The sequence below is a fragment of the Lynx rufus genome, unplaced genomic scaffold, assembly GCF_022079265.1.
Source record: "Lynx rufus isolate CCGP_SWC_20201006 ecotype Redwood Valley unplaced genomic scaffold, mLynRuf1.p SCAF_3, whole genome shotgun sequence".
NCBI classification, from domain to species: Eukaryota; Metazoa; Chordata; class Mammalia; order Carnivora; family Felidae; genus Lynx; species Lynx rufus.
In genome coordinates, this window is record NW_025814845.1 from 199,889,946 (window position 1) to 199,906,317 (window position 16,372).

At 40.6% G+C, this 16,372-nt stretch overlaps 1 protein-coding gene across 1 annotated transcript in view; it reads left to right on the forward strand.

Annotated features, from left to right (window-relative positions):
* Nucleotides 1-16,372, forward strand: part of CSMD1 (CUB and Sushi multiple domains 1) — a 1,672,960-nt gene that overhangs the window by 1,334,816 nt on the left and 321,772 nt on the right. The window lies entirely within an intron of this gene.

Here is a 16,372-nt window from a genome sequence, read left to right on the forward strand (position 1 = left end):
ATTATTTTTATGTTAGATTTATTTTAGTTTGGGCATCTCTGTTGAAACAATTCTGCCGTGAATTCTTATCAAGTGCAACACAGTGACTCTCAGCTGTGAAAAAAGAGGGGGAAAAACGCTTATTTCTAATAGGCTTCCAACTAATATGTTTTTTAAAAGTGTATATTCAGTGAAAAATTAAATTCCATACTCAATTTGTTTTACTATAAAAAGGATAGTGTTACAAGGAGAGAAAATTGTAATGTCAGTAGTGTGACAAGCCCAGAACTCTATGCTTATGTAATTGCATCATTGGAAACCTTTTCTATCAATATATCAAGACATGCCCATACTTTTTTTTATAAGCTTACACCTTCTCGTAAGAATTCAGAAGATTGCATTTTTACTCTGCTTCTACAAGAAAACCCAGAGAAACACATTGTATATGATACATCCTTCAAAATAGAATGACTTTCAATGGAAATGTCACAATGGAAAAAACTGTCCGTGTAATTCAGATACAATAGAGGCAGGCTGCTAGAAAGTCCCGGAAGGAACTCTGTATTTACCGTAAAACAAGATGGGCATATTATAAAGAGGAAAGGTATTCACATCTCTGGGAATGCCATATGAGAAACCAGTCCCCAGTCCACCATCCCAGCATATAATTCTTGGTTTGCATTAGAAAATTTTATTCTGGCGTGTACACTTTTAGATGAAAATCAAGATAGCTGTTTAATTACCGTAAGACATCAGGAGGAAAATACTGGAGCCCAACGCAATGGCATTTCTAAGAAAGGGGTGTGCAGTGGAGTGTTTGTGGAAGTGCCGCACTGCGAAACAGAAACCCCTCCCACCGTAGGGTGGCTCAAGGTGAGGCTGTCCTGAAACCGGACATAAATCGTTATCATTTCTCAGAGAGAGGAAAGGGCAAAGTATGATCAGGACCATGTTAAGAAAGGACAGTGGCACGAGGCGACACGTAATTGATTTACTCAATGTCAGACACAAATGAGAGCTAGAGGTGGCTGTGGAATCCGTGTCCCTGGCCTTCTAATTGGATGTTTCATCATCTTGCTCCCTTACTGACATGCACAGCATCATAAAGACTAAAATATAAGCATTTACAGTGTTTAAAAAAGCTCTAGTGAAACCTTCCTATGCTTCACTTCTGTGACAACATGAGAATTGCCTAATTAGGATCATAGGTCACCCTGGTGACCTACGTCTCAGTCCTCCGGATCCTATAAAGTTCCACGTGCATGTTGGTCTGCACTAGTTTCTTTTAAAAAACTTTTTTTTTAATGTTCTTATTTATTTTTGAGACAGAGAGAGACAGAGCCTGAGCAGGGGAGGGGCAGAGAGAGAGGGAGACACAGAATCCGAAGCAGGCTCCGGGCTCCGAGCTATCGGCACAGAGCCCGACGTGGGACTAAACTCACGAACCGTGAGATCATGACCTGAACCGGTCAGATGCTCAGCTAACTGAACCACCCAGGTGCCCCTGCACTAGTTTCTACTTAGCTTTACAGGATTTCCCCAGAGATTTAGTTTTGTGAATTGTATTTTTGTTTTATACTTCATTATTCCTTCTATTTTGTGACAGCTTGCCAGTTGACACACACAGCTATGTATATGCATCTTTTGGAACGGACGGACATACTGCTAACCATCGGTACCTTGAGAAAGACAAAAGAGCCTCCAGAAGGGTGACATAAATAATTTAAAGGATTAAACTAAAAGCATATGACTCGAGAGAGAAATAAATGGAGGCTGACAGATGATATCACCAAATGCTATAAAATCTAGCATTTTATGGCAAGAGTGATGACGGAATTTTTGCTCCGTTCTTCTTTAGGGGAAATAAAAAGTAATCACTATTGTATCGGTCAAAGTCATGGATACATTGTTTTTGCAAAAGGTCACTCATGGGAGGAAGAGATTCACAGAGACTTCTCTGCCGTGTCAGAAAGGCAGTGTTGGGTAATGAATCACAAGTCAGTTCATCTCTGATTTTGATTTTTCTTGCATGTATTACGGCATTTGTAAGAATTCCGCAAGGAGAAAAAAACGCCATAAGAAATTTTTATTTTTTATTGTGCAGGGGAACAGATCAGTAATTACCTTTTTCAAAAGTTCCCTTTTTATTTTTTATTTTTAAATTTTTATTTTCCTCCACTTTAATGAATTTTGACATTAAGACATTCGAAGGCTGTTTGGATCTCTACCAGATAATTAAATGAGTCTTTTTTTTTTCATTTTTTTAACAAAGTAAACATTTCAGCAAACAGTGATATGAGCATAATCCCCTGTTAAATAACAAAACTAAACTCTTAGGCGAGGATGTGAAAAAATTTGAAATTTCAGCTTGAAATTGGCAAAGACTCTGGAATGATCCAGTTACCAGCACTCCGTAGCTAATGTAAGAGTGTATACACATGGTCAAGTGATTTAACTTACTGGTGAAATTCAGGCCGAAGGAGTACACCCGCCTGTGTGTCCGGAAACTAGGACTGAGTGTCTTAGCTGTGTCACCTGTCAGCTGTGTGATCTGTCGTATCGCAGCACGTACTTTTCTTCTGTAAACAAGTCGTTGTTTTTGGACAGTCCTAGTTCTGAAATTCTACAACATTGGGATCAATCAAAAGCTATTTTTACTGTTCAAAGGGATGTAAAATTTTTCTTGTGATGATTTCAACAAAGTCTACCTTTTAACTCCCTAAAACAATTGGATGAGTGACAGCTTGTGTGTGGGGTATGAAATAAGCAGGAGCCCAAGGTGACCCCAGTGTCGGTGGGCTCCAGGGGTGTTATTTACTGACCTGGGGAATCAGGGATGGTCGATTTGTAGTAGAAGAGGTTTAGATGTCATTTTTGGATAAGAGGGTCTTGACATCCCTCGGTGCTTGGTATTAGGTTTCTAATCTCGCTTCCATAGGTAGCATAGATGGGAGATGTGAATGAAGCTAGCATTTGCCCATTAGACGTTGTGTAATCTAATTCTGAGGTAATGCCAATAAGAGCAAGGTGATGGAGGTGACACGTAAACAGATCTTTAAAAGTCTCTCTATTTGTAGGGCTCTGATGAGTTGACTTGTTAAATGAGACAAAAGTGGCCGCAGGCTGACTTCTGGATGATGACGCAGGTGTCAGTACTGTTAAGCTCTGTGATAAAAACAGGGGACTAATTTGCGAACCCTAGGATTTCTTTTTCTTTTTTTTCTTTTTTTTCTTTTTTTTCTTTTTTTATTTTTTTTTTTAATTTTTTTTTTTTCAACGTTTATTTATTTTTGGGACAGAGAGAGACAGAGCATGAACGGGGGAGGGGCAGAGAGAGAGGGAGACACAGAATCGGAAGCAGGCTCCAGGCTCCGAGCCATCAGCCCAGAGCCCGACGCGGGGCTCAAACTCACGGACCGCGAGATCATGACCTGGCTGAAGTCGGACGCTTAACCGACTGCGCCACCCAGGCGCCCCAGCGAACCCTAGGATTTCTTAAGATAAGAGTTTATCATTACAGTAATCAGAAACCTATTTCCTTTACCAAATAGCAAATAGGTTGAGCAGGAACATGGCCTCCGTGGCAGAGCGTGGGGGTGAGGGTTAGGTGGTGTTAGGCTTAGTCCACAGCTGATGGACCCACCCGGCCGCATGGCCTGTAGGCTCCAGTCGTGAGGTCTGACCGTAGTGCAAACCCATCTGGAGTCAGGTATCCAGGGGGTTCTCTACATCTTTGGTTAATTTATTGAAATCTGATACATTATACATCTTGGTCAGCAAAATATCAGTTGAGGAGCCAAATAATAAAATCCAAGAGGTAGCAGATATGTTCATAGAAGAGCTGTCTCTTGTGGAAATTTCCAGAGGTAGTTAGCACACATCAGTATGAAATAAGATCTGTATGAAGTGGAACTTTTGGAAGAGGTATTTACTGATCTGTGCCCCTGCACGATAATCGAAATAATTGCTAAGAAATTGCTCATTCATGTTTATTATCTCTTTATTAATTTGAATGTTTAATCATGAAACTGATTTTTTTTTCATGTAAAAGATGAATTCCCACATCTAAAAGAATAGATTGGTTCTGATGAAAAGTACAAATGAACAAATAATTCATCAGGAAATGAGTGAAAATCTTCTACTTGTACTCAAAACCTGTTCAGTTTTCAGGCTATCAAAAATGCTTGAAATATCTGTCATCGGTCATTTGAGCATCTTCAACCTGAATCCACTGTGACCAAAATAACACCATTTTATGTCCATAATGCTGAAGACTTCTGATTGCATTTCATACAATAATCCCATGGAAATAAATCTATGAAATACCCATTTCATTATATAAATGTGTTATTACACATTTCCACTTGAGTATGTGATGGGACTCCCTCTTTGGAAAGTCAGCTTATGGAAAAATAGGAACCTCTGTGTCTCCCATTCAAAGTTGGTTAAGTAATCTTGTTGTACCCATTTTTAATCTTCATTAGCTGGATGGATATTTCTGATTGAATATTACTTTTAAATCTTCCCAATTTTTTTAAAAAATTAGTATGAATACTCAAAAGATAAGCAGTGATTTTCCTGATTTTAATAATACTTGGAAATCTTTAGAAGCTTAACAGTTTATTTGAATTAAAAGCAGTCACTGACAAGTTGGAATTAATATAACCACCAGTGAAACTCAGTAACATGAATACATTAGGGTGTTTCTATTCCCACTTCTGAACTTCCTTAGATAATGTGCTAAACAGAGTACTCACTATCCCATCCCTGTCTTCAAGGAGCAAGTTTTTAGATGGAATAATAAACTACACACAGGAAGACGTAGAAGAATAAATAACTTGTGGCACACCAATGGTCACATATTTTGCAGCAGGATTCATAAGAAATTCAAGAAGGACAGAGGACTCAGGAGAGCTAGGTAGGGGAGCCTTAACAGGAATGGGCTGGATTTGGTCTTAAAGGACAGGTATGATTTGGAGGACATGAGCAATGCAGTCAGGCAGTTACTCTGGATACAGGGGGCAGGAGGTGGTGACAGAATGGTGACAGGAATGAGTCTCACCTGGGTGTCAAGAGTGATCCGGCCAGGAAACGCCCCAGTACACACTGGAAAGGAAGACCCAAATGCAAAACAAAGTGAAGTACTCAATTCAAGCAACAAAAAAAGAAAAACGAAAACTTAAATGCAGATGAACTCTTCATGGTGTTTATCATACACCTTCACAGGACGTGTGTAAAAGCTCTGAATGAGCAAGTGTCGTATCTGCACGCAGGTCTCCAGTTAGGTGGTTCCTGTTACTAAGGTCTCAGAAGTAAGCTGAGTGAGCCCCGGCTGGCTCTGGCAAGTCACAATTAGGCTGATGGGTGGCGGTCACTCGCGCGGACATTCTTTGGAAGAATGAGATGTGGAAAATGAGGAACGGTACCCTTACCCCCTAAAGCCGTGATAAGCCAGCAGTGGTCTGGTTGTGGCTGTCGCTTCTTGGGAATTGATGGCCTGGCTACATCGCTTGAGGGGGTGCGTTCTGGCATATGGTTTGACGATAACTTTGTATTTATTTGTTGTAGAATAATATAGATAACAACATACGAATACTAACAGCAGCAAAAAATCTGAGTGTTGTTGGTAATCCCTTATATTTATACAAAGTTTACTTAGGAAGAGTTCAGTGCGTTCCGTTAAATCTTTTACTTTTTCTTATAAAAATCTCTAACATGGGGGCAGGAAGAAAGAGGCATTACCATCCATATTTATCACTTGGAAACAGAAGTGGGACGAGGTAAAGGAAAGTGAACTTGAGAATGGACTTAGTCTGGACATCGTTTGGAAGAGCTCAGTTGTCCCTCATTTCCCATCTCCCGTGAGTCCTTGTGCCCCTGGGCCCCTGGCCTTCGGCGTAGGGTGTTCTCAGCAGCTCTTCCCGTGGGCATCGTTCTGTTTCCAACCATTCTGCTTCTTCGACTTGGGGTGTTTACACGTTCCCGTGGGCACCTTTGCTTTCCTCACACTTCTCTTTTTTCCCTTTTGCCAAGAATCAGATACACAGACTGAGGAGAGGAAAGAGCCGTGTTCGCAGAACCAGGACCCATGTCCCTAGTTGCCTCCGGGATAATCTCTTGAAGATCAGTGTGAGGTTCATTTGGTTGCATGTAAATCTGGCATGTCTCTTGATCCAATGGGGACAACCTTTCCGGGGAAAAGAAAGTGTAACAGTTATTTCGTGAGCAAAGAAGAATTAAGTCCCCCATGGGACTTTGCAAAATGCTCTTCTTTCGTTATGCAGTACAATTCTCTTGGCCAAATGGAGTGACTCTTCGGTGGCAAGTAAGAAGAGACAGTCCTATCTAGTTGATCAGGATGTGTCTTGGGTAGTCCTCGTAGCCCTGTCAAGAATGCCTGAAGGAGCCCAGGGTGAACACAGCCAACTTTGGGAGGGGTTCCTCTCAGGACCAAGTAGGGGAAGGTGAGGGGCCACTCCAAGGGGAACTCACTCTGTATCAAGAATCGTCACCTTAATCTTGTGTGCATTAAACTGCCAGGCTTGCGTGTTTCTACAAGGAAGCTGACTTTGTCTGGGGCACCTCCATTTACTTGGGCTCTAACAAAACTCTCCAGTCTGTCCTACTTAGGATCCTGTAATTAATCATTCTCTAAGATTATTTGCAGGATTAAAAGGGATGTCCTGGACAGAACTGCCTCATGCATTGCGTGGCACAGTATGTGTTCTGTAGGTACCCGTACCATGCTCCCTTCCTTTTCATGATCACCTTTATGGAAATAAGCATCTGGAATCAGTGCCCCGTCTATTTATTTTGTTCCTAAGTGGAAAGAAGACCATGAGATCCATGGGGGAAAACAATAAATTAACCACAACTTATAGTTCTCTATTAAAGTACAATAAAAAGTAAATGCATTGTTAATCATGATATTCCCATATGCAGATAATATGCAAATATAAACATCAAGTTTTAGACCATGGGAATTAATATTATATGCTAAAAATTCCATACTATCAAGAAATGATGGTTTTAAAAATAACTCACCGATGTGTTCCTATTTTCCCGTTCCCCACTCTCCCCACCATTTTCATTTCACGGATCAAGACTTTCATAAGCAATATGGCAAAAAAAAAATCTGAAAATTTTCTGTCATTAAAAATAGTTACATAGTTTGGGTTGCCTGGGGGGCTCAGTCGATTAAGAGTACAACTTCAGCTCAGGTCATGATCTCACACTTCGTGGGTTTGAGCCCCGTGTCGGGCTCTGTGCTGACAGCTCAGAGCCTGGATCCTGCTTCAGATTCTGTGCCTCCCTCTCTCTCTGCCCCTCCCCTGCTCACGGTCTGTCTCTCTCTCAAAAATGAAGATTAAAAAAAAATTTTTTTTTTTTTTTTAAACATTTTTTTTAACGTTTATTTATTTTTCAGACAGAGAGAGACAGAGCATGAACAGGGGAGGGGCAGAGAGAGAGGGAGACACAGAATCTGAAACAGGCTCCAGGCTCTGAGCTGTCAGCACAGAGCCCGACGTGGGGCTCGAACTCACGGACCATGAGATCATGACCTGAGCTGAAGTCGGACGCTTAACCGACCAAGCCACCCAGGCGCCCCTAAAAAAAATTTTTTTAAAGATAATTACGTAATTGAATTAGGTAGGAATGCTCAAGTTTCTTAAAACATTGCTGAAACTGTGTCTTGGGGTTTAAAAACATGCAATTGTAATATGATCAAAATATATTTTAATTGTGGTATTTTTGATAAATATATTGGTAGAAGACTTTGACTTGCCACTTTGTCTTGGTTCTATATATTGATATTTATTTTCTCGAGCTAGTGAGATCTGTGTTCAGTCTAGCTTTAACTTCTTCCCTGTTTTGATATCAAATTGTTTAAGTGTGAATTGTTAGCGTTTTCATTCCTTCTGAACTTCGTATTTGGCCATGAAGATTCTTCAGGACTGCAAACTCCCACAGCTAAATTTTAAGGAAATCAACAATAGTGAATCAGATTCTTGGAATAGTCAAGTTATTTTAAGCAATTAGTGAATTTCAGAATTTAAAATAAAAATATGCTTGAGGTTTTTTTTAGACATATTATTCCTAACTCTACCCCAACCCCACTGTGGAAAACAGTATTTTTCAGAGAGGAAGTTACTTCTTAATCTGCAAATAAGAAATGTAAAAGCTACCATTCTATTAGGGAATATATTCTGAAAATAATCAAATTGCATTTTATGTAGTCAATTAAATGTGATATATGGTTGGTTGAACTTGTTTCATTGTACTTCTGGACATCCCTTCGTATAAATGTGTATATGTATGTATGTATGTTTGTTTTTACTCGTAAAACCGAAAGAAGCATCCACAATCAAGCATGGCGTGTTACTTGCGGTCACCTGTGCACCCCTTGGAAAGTACAGGTGGCTCATTTAGAAGCAGCCATATTTCATACTGTGTGGCTGCCTATAAATGGGTTGCCCTGTACTAGCATCCTGTTTTCCCAGAAGTCCTGACGAAGGACATAAGACTCCAGCTTGGTGAACTCTTCCAGCTGCCTCCTAGAATGTGTGTGCATTCTGTTCTTCTTAAGCACTTGGTGATGTAGTAGGAACACTTCCAATTAAACTGTCGGCCCTAAAGGGCAAGGCTATGCCTGTATACTGAATAGGATTTAGTATCTTGTGAAATATATTATAAATTAAGTGTTTAATATGTGTGTATTGAATGGATGTCCCATTAAAATGTAAGATGTTCACTGCTGTATATTATTTGTCTTTCTGTACAGATTGTGAGCTCCTGGTGAGCCAGGACTGAGATCAATTAATTTTATATTTCCAGTACCTAGGAAATTATCTGAAGTACAGTAGACACTATAAAAAGATGTTAAAGAAATGATTTAATTAATTAATGCCGTAGATAAGAGAAGGAGATTTTCCAGATATGTTTTCTCAATAAAATTATCTAAATCATCTTTTTTTTTTACTTTAATGCCCATTAATATTAGGTCAAAAAAGGAAAAGATTATATTAGGATATTATACTCCCAATGTATTTTATCAATCCAATGAAGTGTTACTAGACTAAGCTACTGTATATAAATTACTAGCTTCATCATCACATAGAAATCATAACGAAAAGTACATTTTATGAAAATAGTATTAATAGCTTATATTTACAATTAAAGTACTCTTTTACTTCAACATTTTTGCTTGAAACTTAAATGTAGAGGACTTGGATAATCTGAACGTACAGAATGGTGATGCCAGACAAATACTAATATTAACCGCCTGACTGTAAGTTTAATCCTGTATGATAGGAGCCAAACTTATAAAAATTTAGAGAACTTCCTATTAAAAAAAAACAAACAAAAAACAAAGCATTCCGAGGCAGCTGGTTAGCTCATTTGGTTAGAGCATGGTGCTAATAATAAAAAAAAAAAAAAAAAAAAAAAGAAATTCTGTGTTCCTCCTACTATTCTCTCCAATATAAAAAGTAGTGAACACCCGAAAACACAAAAGTAATCAGGAAAGGCAGAAAAGTGACAGAAAATAGAGATGGGGAGGGACAGCTGTTAGGGTTGTGGTGGTGTCATCCATGGCTTCCATATTTCTGTTGCTGATGTGCTCATGAAGGTCTGTGGCTACTCCTTATCGTGTCTGATTCCTCTATTGGACAGTAAGCTCCATAAGCCTTTCTTGCTTCGTGCCCTAAATATCTTAAGAGCATGTTTATTTGTAGTTATTTGTAGAAGAAGGTGTTAATGAAAGGGTTTCTTTTCCTGGATCATACACTGGTTTGTTATGAGATGACATCAGGACCCGACGTGATGTTTCTCTTCTCCCTCAAAACCCTCGTGCGAGCTCTGTTCTCTCCCTTGTGTCACCTCTCCATCACAGCCATCCCTCTGCTGCCTCTACTTGCGTCTCGGGCTCCCCTTGCATGATGACACGTTTGACACGTTTGAGTGTTTTGCACACACACGTGACTTTACCCCGTGCGCTACCCTGTATCCCACTGCTGCAGCCGACCTCAGTGCTAGAGAAACATCTTTTAATTGTTTCCTGTTTTATTCCCTCACTCCAGTCCGCACTCCATATTGCCACTGATTCTCTCTGAAATACAAATACCTACAAATATCTGTGTGTCACTTCCTTGTGCACACACCTGTTTCCCCACCAACATCGCACTGCAGGCTGACTCACTCTGCACTCCCCGCGGCTGCAGGATAGCCCTTCCCTGCTTTTTACAGCAAAGCATCAGTGAGATGCTACCGGAAATTGTTCTCCATCCCAGGATACACCATGTTCTTCCAAACCTCCACATAATAATGAAGACTTTATCTGGAGACTTCTCTTCTGGTTCTGTAACTGCCAATGTCTACTATCCTTCCGGAACAGCTCAGTTTTATCTCTTCTGCAAAGTTGTGTCCCACCTTCCTCTTTCCTTCTGTGCCTCTCTCAACCTTCCCACAGACCTTTGCTGTAACAAGTATCATATTTTTTTTTAAGTTTATATTTGAGAGAGAGAGAAAGCACAAGCAGGAGAGGGACAGAGAGAGAGAGAGAGGGACAGAGGATCCAAAACAAGTTCTGTGCTAACAGCAAAGAGCCCAGTGCGGGGCTCGAACTCACAAACCATGAGGTCATGACCTGAGCCAAAGTTAGATGCTTTACCGACTGAACCACCCATGTACCCCTCTTACTGTTTTCAAAATACTTATTTTTTTTGCTGTGTAGGTAAGTAGACCATGGACAAGAGGGCCCTGTTCTGTTCACTTCTACTTACAGTAACTAACAAATTCCCTGCCTCATAGTCATAGTAAACATGTCTTAAAAATTTAGACAATGTGCTAATTATAAGTTCTTACCACAGTGTATGAGTTGCCACCGTCTTCACCAGTTGGATGCATTTAAAAACTAACACAGAGTAAAATGCCCTTGGCCCACCCTTTCCCTGCCCTGGTGTAGATGCTGACCCTGATGTGGCTGCCAAGTCCCCATCCTCAGTTGTAAATAGTCTCAACAGGCACAAGCCGTGTGCAGTGGTAAACATCAGGGAGAAGGCGGACAGTGCAAAGTGCTTCACGAAGCCCTCCCGGAACTGGTATTAACACCTTGAATCACTGTATAAACTCCATGCGAGGTCAGAGGATATTCCACATTAATGGCTCATTTTGGGTCTATACAATATATTTAGAATTACAAAATATTTTAGGATTGACTGCAAGAATTCTTAGCTATGATTACCTTACTTTATGGTTTGTTAGTGACATATTTCGTGAAAACCAAGATGGTTCCAGAGAAGTAGCTACTTTGGCTATCTGATTTTCACTCCGGACTTCAGCGGGCTTTTTGATATCTCACTCTGGAGCTCAGGAGTTCATTTTTCTGTTCAAACGTTTTCACCATCCTGTTGAACACTGCTATTTGGGGGAAATTCTCAGTATCATCTCCCATAATGATGAAATAACATCAGTCATAAAATAATATCGGGGGAAAATAAATGATAAAAAAACTAGCTGATAGAAAAAAAATCAGTTTGAAACCAAGAACAGTTGTAGGTAAAAACCAGCACTGATGTGTAATTTTGTAAATAATAACTTAAAACTCCAATGCAAGTACACATACTTCATCTAGAGTTTCATTCTTAAATAATGAGACTTGAGTTTAAGAGCAGGAATCCAAACATTTCAGGAAATTCTTCATCAGTGAACTTTACTTTTCAAGTGAACCACCAAAATAACCTGAAACAGCGCTCTGGTCTCAAGCATCGTTTCTTTCCAGATGACTGCAAATCCTTTTAACTCGATACACGAGCGATACCTTGCAATATGACTAGTACCTACCTCTGAGCATCACACGAGCACAACTGAGCCAATGATTCTGGAGATTCACTTTGATACACAAGTGCTTTGGATGACAAGCATGTTTCCAGAACAAAATATGCTCACAAACTAACATTTTACTGCACTTCTTTTTACTGAAAGCAAATGTGAAAGCCACGTCCCTTTCTGTGTGTTTGTGTGTTTTGTTTGTTTTTGGTTTTGGTTTTTTTGGGTTTTGCACATGGCGACCTTTTCTTAGATTACTAAGGAGATTTTTACCAAAAGGTACATTATTCAAATTGAAATAATTGTCAGGTAAAGTTAAATGATGACAGGATTCTGTGAATATTTGCAGCTTTTTCAGTTGTTTGTAGGAGAAGGTATCAGATTTGTGAATGAGGAATATGCTTCTTTCTCAGTTGTGGTTCTCAAAGCTCGCCTACACGAGAAAGCACCTTCTCAAAAGCTGTTTAGACAGAGGCTGGGGAAATTCATGACTGCAGGCCTCATTCAGGGCAAATTCTTGTCTCACACACGTGCTTTATGGGGAAGATAAAAACTAGACCAGATACTTGAGAGTTAAGTGGAAGTCTCTTATAATGCTATTATTTTGTTAGATGCTCAAGATATATACCATTTAATCCTTAAAAAATATTAAGACTGGGTAAATACTGTAAAAGATGTGGAGAGGTCATTTCCATCTGCCTGATGTTTACAGCCTGTTTTCCCTGGAACATTTAGTCCAAAGCATCTTTGCTACTTATATGACCTCAGAAGAAATCACAGGAAACAGACACAAATGGAATTACTAAATAAATTCAATACCAATCACAACTCTTAATAGATAATGTTTTGAAATAAATAACTGGCTTTAATCTTTTTTAAAGGTTCTGTGGCCTAAAAGAATATACAGAACCAGTATTTGCTACACTGATTTCGTGCAGGCTGGTGGCTCCAAGACAGGAAGGGACATCTTCTCCATATTTTTAAAGTCATCACCCTTTAGCAGTATTAAGATTGGTCATTATAAAGTGTTTCCGATTCAGATTAAAATGGAAATGTCTCTTCTTTGGAGGAGTATCTTTGAGATCTAAAGATAAATATTAAAAATACTTTTTGAGGTAGTTTTGATTAACCACAGGAAATTTTTTTTTCCTGAAATAGTCATGGAATTCATCAGGGAGTTTTTTGCTGCTTCAGAATGTTGCTGTTAGACATCAGTGCAACTTATGAGTTCACCGGTGTTTAAAAGCCGTGTTGAAATGTTTTCAGAGGTACAATGATGTTACAACTCCTTAACCACAAAGCAAGCCAAACTCAGTCGAAATGAACTCAGCAGTTTGTGGACAGAGAGCAGAGCGGGGATGTGTTTCCGGTGCTTGTGGACAGGCTGAGTCCAACAGTCCCAACAGCGAGGGAAATGTGGGGTTTCTGAGGATTTCTCCAGCCGTTTCAAGACATTGGTCAATACTACTTTCAATGCTTCCTCCAGGAATAAAGTCTATGGTTCCACCTGTAACTGGAAATGAACTATTAAATCATGTGGGGCATTTTGTGTGAACAAAGCTCTCTTTGGTGGACTGAAAATTGGAAAACTGAATTCTGGAATGTCCAAATACTTTTCAACTATCTGACAGGGAAGAGGAATGTATTTCCTATCATGACGTTGGATGGGCCTAGAGGCTTTGGGTGCTTAGTAATCGAGTGCAGGACTTTTTATACATAAGGAATTTCATGATGCCGTTGAAGACATAAGCAAACTTTTGAAAAGCTACTAGAAGGCACCGTAAGAAAGCAAGTACCACAGGTACTGGAGATAGCAACTACCCTTTCAGAGACAACTTGACTCAACTGTGTGATAGGATGTGTTGTGTTGTTTTTTTTCTTTTTAATTCAAGATTAAATGATAGAAAAAGCTGTCAAACGTTTCTCAAAAAAAAAAAAAATGAACTCAAAGAAAGCTTGGCAGACTTTTTTATTAGCACATCTTTACTTGTTTTATTATTTGCCCTCTAATGTTCTTTTTTACCTTCCTCCAGAAAGGTTTTAACGCAAGTGGTTAGTTGTAGAGGTTTGTCTGTAAAGCTGCAGACTAGAAGCTCGTGAGAAAGTGCACAAGTCACACAGGAAGTTCAATGTCATTACTTTATCAGCATGGGCACACACACCTCTGCCAAGGGAATCTTTTATAACAAGACAGTTCTGTGTCACCCAGAAGCAACTGGTCCTCATCATGGGAGGTCCTAGGCAAGCTTGACCGTTTCCTCGTCCAGGCCTTAGTATTCCACAGCAGGTGCTTGTGTTTCAAAGCTTATTTTAGAAGCATTAGGTGGGGGTCTGGGGGGGCTCAGTCAGGTATGCGTCCGACTCTTGATTCTGGCTCAGGTCACGATCTCGCAGTTTCCTGAGTTCGAGCCCCACGTTGAACTCTGCGCTGACAGCATGGAACCTGCTTGGGATTCTTTGTCTCTCCTTCCCTCTCTGTCCCTCCCCCACTTGTGCTGTCTCTGTCTCTCTCAAAATAAATAAACTTAAAAAAAAAATCTAAGAGGGGCGCCTGGGTGGCGCAGTCGGTTAAGCGTCCGACTTCAGCCAGGTCACGATCTCGCGGTCCGTGAGTTCGAGCCCCGCGTCAGGCTCTGGGCTGATGGCTCGGAGCCTGGAGCCTGTTTCCGATTCTGTGTCTCCCTCTCTCTCTGCCCCTCCCCCGTTCATGCTCTGTCTCTCTCTGTCCCAAAAATAAATAAATGTTGAAAAAAAAATTTAAAAAAAAAATCTAAGAAACATTAGATGGATCTGCCAACTTTTTCTCCCATTCCGAGTGCCATTAAAGCCTTCACCAAAAGCCAATAAACCATCTGGTCCTTTGTGTTACCGACATCTGGCTTTAACAATCTGATTCTGGATTTTAAATGTCTCCACTTTCAGAATATTTAATCACTCAACAATCGTTGTAAACTGAAAAGGAATCCCGATTTCTGGTGCTCCTTGAAAGGTTGGAGGCTCGTGTCCCGCCAGGTGTGAATTTCCACGGGACAGGAGGTCGTAACTGTCTCCCGGGCCTGCTGTCCTGCACGGACTTTGCTCTTCGTTGATAAGCCCTGCACGTCCTTGAGCATGAAGGCTGTCAACTCCTCGTATGGATTCCTTGGCTTACCCGGTGTCCTGGCACAAGGGTGTGGATGCCAGTGAAGATCCCTGGCTCTTGTTTGTCTACTGAATATTTTCAATTTTGTCTTCCACTAGCATTTGATACTTAAATACCTAACTTGACTTCAAAGTAGTGGAACATCTGAGACGCTACCTGTTACAAGGAGCGGGGCCCTCCTTAGGCGTGGCCGCACCTCCTTGCTGGTTCCGTCCTCAGTTCCTCACACCCTGCTGCCTTGCTTTAAAGCACTGCTCAGATCCCCTCGCTTCCAACCCAAGAACCACATAAAGCAACAACAACGAAGACTCCGGGTCCGTTTTCCCTTTTGTAGAAGGAGAAGCACAGGCTAATTAATGTGTAGAGCCTTTTGCGACGCTTCTGTCCCATGGTTGTCTGTCAGAAGCAACTTCAGCAGGATACTGGCTTGCTTTCTCCCCGGTGTGTTGGCTGTCTGTGGTCAGATTAGAGTAGTCAAATATCTGCGTGAGCCCTGAGACCCTTCCCCTAAACGCCTGCCTCCCCTTTGTGGCAATTAAAATACCCCTTTGTTCTGCACTGGAATTGATGTTCTCTTATGTTCTTTCCTTCTGGGCAACTGGAGTTAAAATTACAATAAAACCTTGGTTTGCCAGCATAATTCATTCCAGAAACACACTTGTCATCCAAGGCACTTGTAGATCAAAGCGAATCTCAAGAACCATGGGCTCAGTTGTGATCACGTGACGTTCGACGGCACGTACTACTCGTATCGGAAGACATCGCTCGTGTATCACGTTAAAATTTGTTAGAAATGTTTGCTCATCTTGCAGAAGACTCGCAGAATGAGTTAGTCACAATCCAAGGTTTTTCAGTATTTGCATTTCTTAAATAGATCAGAGTTATTGTAAAGGCATAGTTAGTAACGACTAATACTTTATGGTGGACACTTTAGGAAGAGAGTTAGCAACTTGAGTGTAAATGACCACATGTCATTTTCTCTCCCCTGTACAAAACTGCAGAACTCAAATCCTGATTATACAGAGATCATCAGGGTGGCATTATGTTGCGAATTTATGGATATATTGTCCTCCATGGAAACCATCTCAAATGCAAGTCTGGCAGGCCGACCTATCAAAAATCACAAATCCTTCCTTCCTTCCTTCCTTCCTTCCTTCCTTCCTTCCTTCCTTCCTTCCCTCCCTCCCTCCCTCCCTCCCTCCCTCTCTCTCTCTCTCTCTCTCTCTTTCCCTCCCCCCCTTTTCTTTTCTTTTTTTATTTTCTTTCTTTTTTTCTGAAAGGAAGAAGTCAAAGTTAGGTGGAAGTTAATGTTAACAGACCATGTGGTACATCAAGTTCCCAGCTCTCCTTTTTAAAATGGTCAAAATTTGCATCGGGATACAAGGGGAGAAATGTTAGTGGAAGACTGTCTCCACAGATGGCCGT